Source organism: Notothenia rossii, assembly GCF_949606895.1.
Source record: "Notothenia rossii genome assembly, chromosome: 4".
Classification (NCBI taxonomy): domain Eukaryota; kingdom Metazoa; phylum Chordata; class Actinopteri; order Perciformes; family Nototheniidae; genus Notothenia; species Notothenia rossii.
In genome coordinates, this window is record NC_136902.1 from 87,313,489 (window position 1) to 87,322,792 (window position 9,304).

Consider the following 9,304-nt stretch of genomic DNA (forward strand, 5'->3'; position numbering starts at 1 on the left):
TTTACAACCGAAGCTCAGTGAGGAGGTTCAATAAATCCACTCTGTAGTAAACAGTCCAACAACACTCTAAAAGCAAGAGTCACAGAAAAGTAGATGTACACCTTTAATCAAAATGTCCTTCCCATCCATGTCTTATTCAGCCGGTTTTATTATATTGCTTTTACAGGGGAAATCCTGAATTAGCACTATCCTCAAATTAAATAATTGTAATCAGTTTGCACCAAAGTTTCATAGTTGCAAAACAATAAATAAGAAGTAAAAAATGTTATGATAAAGGTGGGGTATGTCATTTTGGAGAAACCAGCTCGAGTGCGCTAGAATTTGAAAATACGCAGCCGAAAAGAATCTGCGGTTGCGTTCGGATAGTTTAAAAATCAGCTCCTAAGTTCTAACCCTATCTCCTATTCCTTAACCTCTGAGTGAAACGTCACGGGGTTAAGAGATAGTGGATAGGAGAATTCAAAAGGACTTAGGAGAAGAGACTGCGGTACTTGAGAGAATCCGAATGCACTTTCACTATCCTACGTGTTTATGATGCGCCAGCGGACGTCATTGTGTGCGTCTGCTGCTGTGGGGAAACTATGGAAACTACAGTGTTCTATACAACGGACTACAACATGGATGTTTAATAAGAACGAGGGACTCATCTAGAGACTCTGCACCGTGCTCTGATGCTGTTGTTTTATGCTTTATGAACGTGAACAACAGAGAAACATATTCTTCATGACCAAAGTTGTAATTGAAATAAAAAAGGAAAGTGAAATTTATGCTCGTCACCCTCTCCCTCCGGTCCACATTAATACAAATGATCCCAATACGTATGATTTAATAAAAATATCTTAAAATCAATACAAATGTATTTATTATAAACGTTAGTCCTTAACATCTATCACTGTGTATATCACCATTCAAACATCTTTTTAAAGTTGAGCAAACCCCACACACCTCGATAATTTCAGTAAAAACTAACGTTCATATTTCTCTTTTTGATTATAATACTGATGAACGTTCAAAACAAAGCACTTTGAAAACTTACCACATACGTTTTAAAATGCTTAATAAGCACCGTAACTTTCATGATATAACTTTTCCGTCATAATCGTTTGTTTCCGTGAACGGCCGACTGTTGTGTGACGGCAAATGCTGCGGCTGCAATGCATTGTGGGGCAGCATTTTCTCCTCTCCTTTCGGTTAGGGAGGTCCAGTGGTTCCTAAGCTAAAGGAGGTTATAAAGGAAGTTTGAAACCTCCTTTCCTATCATTCTAGAGAATTCGAACGGCACTTATCATGGCTGCCACTGAGGGGCTTCCGGGTCACTTCACTCCGTTAGGAAGGTTCCTAAGCTAAATGGACTATTCGACTTCAGCCTGCCTCTTCCTTCAGACTTCCTTACAGAGCACCTCCTCCAACACACACGAACGCGCACATGACCAATGAGGGCACGGGATAAGTTTGTGCCCAGATGCAAGGCTGACAGTCAGGTAGGCCATCCAGTTATTTTACCCGGGCCGGCTCAGATGATTGGTCGTGCTTTTTACAGTACCACGGCTTCCACAGATGACATTTTTTTATGTATTTATTGTCAAAGCATTTAATGTGTTCATTGCTATCGGGATGTTAAGAGCATTCCATGGAATATAACAAAAAGTGTTTCTGAAATAAATTACATACCCCACCTTTAAGGTAAATGTACGCTGATCCTATCATGCTTAAGTAAAATCAAAATGGCCTTTTGCTTATTCAAAACTAATATTTCAAATCAGTCACTTGGCAAACAAACCATAAGCATGCAAACAAAAATAAAAACTAAAAGCTATTTTTCCAGAAGTATGTGAAGCATAGGTGTAAAGAATACAATCATTAATGGCTGAGGAGTAGGCTTACTGCAGCACTTTGAAATAATCCATTTTTAATACCATTCGTAACACCTCTGCTTTCCTAGTATGATGAGTCACCTTTCTGCTATGATAAAGGCTCATACTGTATACATTTAACACACACCCCTGACCTTATTATGTGTTCATGTGTGTTTGACACTATTGGTGCTTTAAAATACATTTAAGTATTTTTAAATATTCAACAACGGCTTTATTGTTATATGAACAACTGCTTCGGTATAGTTTTGGAAATTAAAATCCCATGTCCAAGGTTCCTCCAACAATGTAACACTGAAGACAAAAACAGAAATAAAATAGTTAATTAAGTGCTATAATTAAAGTAGTGCAACATCAATGCAGATATAAGTAAACTAAACACATGCACATAAGAGTATAAGTCTTGTAGTTCATGTCCCTAAGTCATTATGATCACTGAATATCAGTTTTTGCATGCACCATGTATTCATTCCCTCCAAAATGTGTTTACTCTAGATTCTGTCCACATATTTGCATCCCAGTGTCAGCCCCACATACAGATAGGGTTAAGTTGAAGCTAAACTAAGACAGGCTTACTCTGATCAGTCCCTTAAATCAATATGTGGAGAACCTTTGTGAATTTGGCCTCAGGAATCCGTTGCAGCGGTCGGTTCCCTGTCAGAGTTATACCTGCTACAGTCATGATAGCCAGTAATTGCTTTTCCATTCCAATCGTTCTTCCAGCTCTTGCTCTCTTGAAGGCTAAAAAGCCAATCTCCTGGGACTACCAAAGTAAATGGAAATGTGAGCCCCAGCACTTTGCCAGTAGATTGCGTGGATTATAGTGCTCTTTCTGCTTTGTTGCTGTTCTGTATGAGCCTAACAGACGTGCAGACGGTCAGAAACATTGACATGTTGACTGACAGGCTTGATGGAAGACTGACAAACGCACAATATGATGTGGATGTTACTCGAGCTGATTGAGTGGAAAAGATGGCTTAACAAATATTACGCCTATATTTGCCTCGCTGAATAGTGAATGAATGCCAGTGGTGAAAAGGGCATTTACTTCAAAAGTATGCTCATTTTCAGATTTATATATGTATTCTGTGTCTCTACTCTGACATGTCTCCATGCTTTAATGTTGAAAAAGCTCTTTATTGTTCTCATACTGCCTGTGTTGCAGCACCTCTTTTCACCCTCTGTCTGAAACCAGAGCCCAGTCTGCTCTGATTGGTTAGCTGGCTGTCTCTGTTGTGATTGGTCAACCTCTAAGAGATGTCACGCCCCTTAGCCTATCATGTACAATGTGTTTGAGCGCTAGCCAATAGGAGCATGAGTGTTACATAGTGATGTCAAACAAGGGAGTGTTAACGTATTTTTGTCCTAATGGAGTGCATGCATGTAGACACGTTAGTTTAGCTGCTATAGGCTTGGACTGTTGGGGGGGGGGGCACCTTACTCCGTCTTTCTGTCTGTTTGTACCTGTGTACTCTCATGTTCCGATTAACCCAGCTTCCCCCAAATCTCTTTTTTGTGTCCATATACGCCGGGATCCTGAGACGAGGCTAATCCTGTTGCTGCGGTCCTGAGTTCTGGATCCTCTATCCTGAGCACTGGATCTGAGTCCTGGACTTCAAGTCGTTGCTGAACCTATCTCTGCGGTCCTGCCTGACTCTCACCATACTACTTCCCTGACGGCTCCCGCAGGATCGTTGACATCCTCATGGATTCATCTTCTTATTATAGACACACACATTTCCAAACATTTGGTCTACCTATGCTGTAAATGTATTATCTCTTCGATGTACACACGGCATCTATTGCACGTCTGTCCGTCCTGGGAGAGGGATCCCTCCTCTGTTGCTCTCCCTGAGGTTTCTCCCATGTTCCCCTTTAAACTGTGGGGTTTCTCTGGAAGTGTTTCCACGATGTGAGGGTCTAAGGACAGAGGGTCTAAGGACAGAGGGTGCTGTATTGTCATACTGATATTCTGTACAAACAGTGAAGTCCACTGAGACAAATGTAACGTTTGTGATATTGGGCTATATAAATAAACATTGATTGATTGATTGATTGACTGATTGATTGATTGATTGATTGATTGTTGTTGAAGAGTAAAAAGTACATTTGCCTCTGAAATGTAGTGAAGTGGAAGTATAAAGTATTATAAATTGGAAATACTCAAGTATATGTCAAAATAGTACTTCAGTACAATACAGTACTTGACTCCTCCAGTGCACACGTGTGACAATGGAAATTAAGGGCGCATATATCAGGAGGTAAAGCGGGGAACATCAGCACTTTTGCCTCAGTATAATTGCCCCCATTGAGTCAATCTTTTATTTCTTCCCATAAACAACTCCGATTAAAGCAGCCCTTGCACTGAACACTGTTTAAACCCTCCCTGTTCATCTACTCTGCTTATTTACACCCGTTCATGTGCTCTGACTTTAATTTGTTCTACTTGGGCAAACACTCAGAGAATATACACCATTGATCTCCGATGTCCTTCAGCACTCTCATATCCATAAGTGATGGGACTCCACTTCTTTGTCCACTGTTACTTCTTGTTTTTAATCATACTGTCGGTATAATGTTTTGCCTTCTGCTTTTTACGTTGTTCCTGCCCTGTACCTCGCTCTTCATTAATTCATTCATGAACTTCTCTTTTTCTTTTTCACTGTCCTTGACCTTTTCCATGCTGTTTTGTGTTATCTTTTTACATTTATCCCTTTCCATTTTGTGTCTGTTCTTTTGTCATTGTCCCTTTGTTTTCCTCTCAAACTCCCACATGTGGTTGCTTTCTCTTTCCACATCTTTTTACTTTCAATACATCAACTATAAATCCGTTTTTTATGTTCTTTTATAAACCTTCGAACAAAAGTATATAAAATATGATGTCATAAACGTCAGCCTACCCAAGCTTTGAATTTGCATGTTATGTAGCTGCCAATCAGCTGTCGTACATTCAGGTGAAGCTGAAGTCTTAAAATTAAGAGAAGTGATAAATGTATCCATGCACATGTTGTGTGTAAACAAAAAGGAAGTCAAGTCATTGGGTGCCGATTTTATGCAGAATTACGGTGGCAGACAACGCGTTACAACGGCCCAAAACAATTCCATAAGGAGAAACACACGCTGCACTTTCAGAAACTGTCTCGATCTGTCTGTGTTTTATTTTGTATTGTTATGATCTGTCTTTGTTTTCCCGTTTTATTCTGAAAGGTGCAGCCCCCTATGTCTGCTTTTACTTCCTGTCTCTGTGTTTCCTGATTGTCTGATTGTGTTCACCTGGTGCTCCTGTGTTTCTCCTCCCTGCCCACCTGTGTCTTGTCCTGGTGATCACTCTTGCTGGTATTTAAGTTCTGATCGTCTTTCAGTTGGTGTGAGATCCTTGTTGAAGTTGACTGTGTTCACTGGGAAGAGAGTTCAGCTCTGTATGTCAAGGTTGTAGCCTTGAAATAAAGGTATTTTGGGTTAAACCTTGTATCTGTTCCTGCATTTGGGTCCTGCCTGCTTCACTCACCCTGACAAAAACATGTGGAATCATGTGATCGCATTGTTAAAAGATTAATACGGTAAAAATACTCTGCTAATAGAAAAAGTCCTCCATTCAAAATATTACTTCAATAAAAGTAAAAAAGTATCGGCTTCCAAACAAACTGTGCTCTGGTTTCAGACAGAGGGTGAAAAGAGGTGCTGCATCACAGGCAGTATGAGAAAAATAAAGAGCTTTTTGAACATTAAAGCATGGAGACATGTCACAGTAGAGGCACAACATACTAATATGAACCTGAAAATTAGCAGAATAAGGTCCTTGTAAATGAGTTAATGAGTAAATGTACTTAGTTCCACCAAAGGACATCAGCTATATGAGCACAGCTGACACACGTGGCACTCTTTCACATGGAAAAACGTCCAGGAAAAGACAAGGCCCCAGTCGCACCAATAATGAGAAGCGTTGGTATTTCCCCTTTTTTGGGAGAGATCAAAAACCCCAAATGATTCCAATACCAACGACTGGGTCCGTTGACTAGACTGGGTCCGTACCCACGACGGGGTTCGATTCCACAATGGGGGTCATTTCCAAGGCTGCTTCCCATACACCGGGGGTCCTCAGACCGAGATGCTCCCCGCTCCAGGAGTCCTCCTCCCCCCCGGTTGGGTGCAGTTCCTGCGATAGCAAAAAACAACAAGGATAGTAGTTTTTCCAAAAAACACTCGGATATCATGGGGAATACCGGGGCACCCGCCTGGTCGTTCCAGGCCTTTGAGGGTAGAGGACTTCGACATCCCACCTCCCCTCCCCCCCCACACTCCATATGTTCACACGCCATGAACACGGGGGGAATAAAACGACAAATTGGTCCCTCACGCCCAGCCGGGAAGTCCTTATTGTAGGAGCTTCTAACATCTCCCGTTTGCCACTGATCCGTGATATACGGATTCAGGTGGACAGCTACCCAGGGGCTAATTTGCACCAGGCTACCGCTATGATTAGGAATAAGACACCAACATCTCCCGGGGTTCACAAGGTCATTCTGTCCTTTGGCCTCAATGATAGGGACCGAGGGAACACTACCCTTTTGGAAAGCAAACTCCAAAAACTGTTACAATCGGCCAAGGACACTTTCCCCAATGCGGCTATTTACATTCCCATCATCAATATCTCCTCCTACTTGACCCTAAAACCGACCCAAAACATCAGGATCCTCAACCAGCTGATCTTTCAAAGTTAGGTTTGGAAACGGTAATTTCCTTTTGGGCGGGCATGCATAACACGGCATAACACCGGAGCCCTGGGGAAACTCTGGCGCTGTTCTGAGTTTGTTCTAATCTGTCAAAATGACGGACAGCTTTCAGATTTTTCTGTAATTGTTCAAAGAAAATCTGTCATAGACGGAAAATATTCGGTTAACACAAATTCTGATCCCAGGTCCATGCTACGCCAGATTCAGAAATCAGTGTTTCGAGGGTCAGCTTCTTTTCCCATCAACAAAGAAGGAGGGGAGGACAAAGAAATAGCCCCTTTTATTAAGACCTATTCCTCTTTCTCCATAAGAGCCAGTAGATTGTTAAAACAGAGACTCATGGGAGACACACCCCTGGGCCATTCGGATAAAATAATCTCGGTTTATAAAAGGAATCATAATTTGGGGGACCAACTGGTTTGGGCAAAAATCCCCTCAATGATGTCCCGCACTCGACCACCGACTATTCCCAGGACACTGACCAATCCCCTCTCTGAACAAATCTATTCTCTTCAAACGGGGATCACCCTCAATCACACCAAGTGTGTTTATGTGACATTTTGTATGTAGGCGAGACGAGGAACAAACTGAAAGCCCGCCTTGCTAATCATCGATACGCGGTTCGGAGAGGTAGAAAACATCAAACCCATCTGATAAGGCATTTTATTATGCACAGAGTTCAATGCATCAATCTCGTCAGCATCAGCCACAACCCCAACTGGATATAAAGGGTTTGATAATTGTCACGAAAAAAAATGTATATATATTTTTTATATAATAATAAAAAAATATATAAAAAAATAAAAACACAAAAAAATAAATAAAAAGCAAATAAAACAATATACAAATATTGGCTATTTATAAGAGGTACCAAGGATGTTTGCTTGGTTACTGAATATCGGAAAACAAAGCAGTCCTGCTGGTATTTACCTCTTTTTATACAAAATTGCATTTAATCCTATGGGCATTCCTGACCTGAATCTTAAAGCATTGGTTCATTTGAATCAGAGTAATGTCTATCCAATCTGACTTGGTTGCCTAAATCTTAAATCTCAGATAATACGCATCGATATAATATTTAAAACCTTTCCTTTTTTGGATTGCCTTGTAACTACTCTGACTGTTGTATCTAAAGACCCCGACACACCAAACTGACACCAAAGAACACGTCCCGACGGAACACGACTGTTGTGTCGCCTCACGTCTCAACAGGCGACAGGCTTGGCCAACAGTCGCACTGGAACACACCGCAAAGACTTCAGCCGATGCCCATGAGCACGTACTGCGCATAATAGACTACCTCAATGTTCCAGGCAAACTCTGACTTTGCTATTTTAAATTATGGGATTTTAATATAACATCTATACCTAGGGATTGCCCTAAAAACCCTCACTACTCTGACTTTGTATTTTGTTGTTTAACTTCTGGGAATGATCAGTAAGAGAGTCAATGCCGTAGTATCAAATACGTGACTTTGAAGGGTTTGATATCTAGTGTTTTGAAGCAACATCTGATAATTTTTTATTCCCTTCTCAAAATATGATCATGTTTATGCAATGCACTCTGCACTTTTCTTACTTGTTAGAATATAAAGAGATATGAGACGCATTCTAGAAAGACAGGAGTGAATTGAAGGCAAATATTCGAAAGTGCACCCTTTGCCGCACACACACACACACACCCCCCCCCACACACACACACACACACCACACACACACACACACACACACACACACACACACACACACACACACACACACACACACACACACACACACACACACACACACACACACACACACACACACGAAACCACACTGTTGAGCCTGAAATAGCAAGGACAATATGAGTCATGCAGTAATATGAGCGGCTCGGAGTGTGGGTGTCATCTTATATTAGCAGAAAAAGCTAGCATAATCTCCCTGGACACAATTGCTCAGAACACTAATGAACATAACTCTCCAGGTTTACTGTAGACTAAACACTATGTATTGCACACTCATTATATGCTTTCTATTAAATAACTGATTACATAACCTCTGTCTTTGTTTTAGAAGTTGATTTGAATTCACACCATATGTTATGAAACATAAACATGGATAAAAATGCCCTCATGAGTGTATTGTCTGTTGGTTCTGCAAAATTACTAAATTCCATTGCAAATATGGCCTGATGAAGACAAACTACCTTTAATTCCATGTGAAATTTATGTAATATCTCTTTCCCAGTTACTTATTTTGGGCTTCTTTTAAAAGGCTGTGTTGTCTATTTCTCTCTGAGATCGGGCCACTCTGTTCCACAGTCAAAAATAAAATCGCAAGTAGAAGCTTTTTTTGTCTTACTGTGCACCTGTCCTTAGCCGTGACAAGAGAAACAAACTCCACTGAAGTCACTGAAAGCATGCTTAATGTGTCTCATTACACTGTCAGCGTTTTTCTAATCAAAGATTAAAAAGTTAGCGGTTGTAAAGTTTAGTTTGATTTTCCTCGCTAACCTGGCAGTCAATCACTTAGTTAGCTGACTGTTGTTTAATTAGCAGTGTTTCAGGTTGTTGCAGACTTTACTGCCTGTTCCCTGCTGTGTGACCACATTGATCAGTCAGTGTATCAGTCTGCTGGAAAAGTACTAAGGAAGAATGAGTAGGGACAAGATGGGGAGAGAAATGGAGAGTGACACGGTGAACGAGGAGATGAGGGA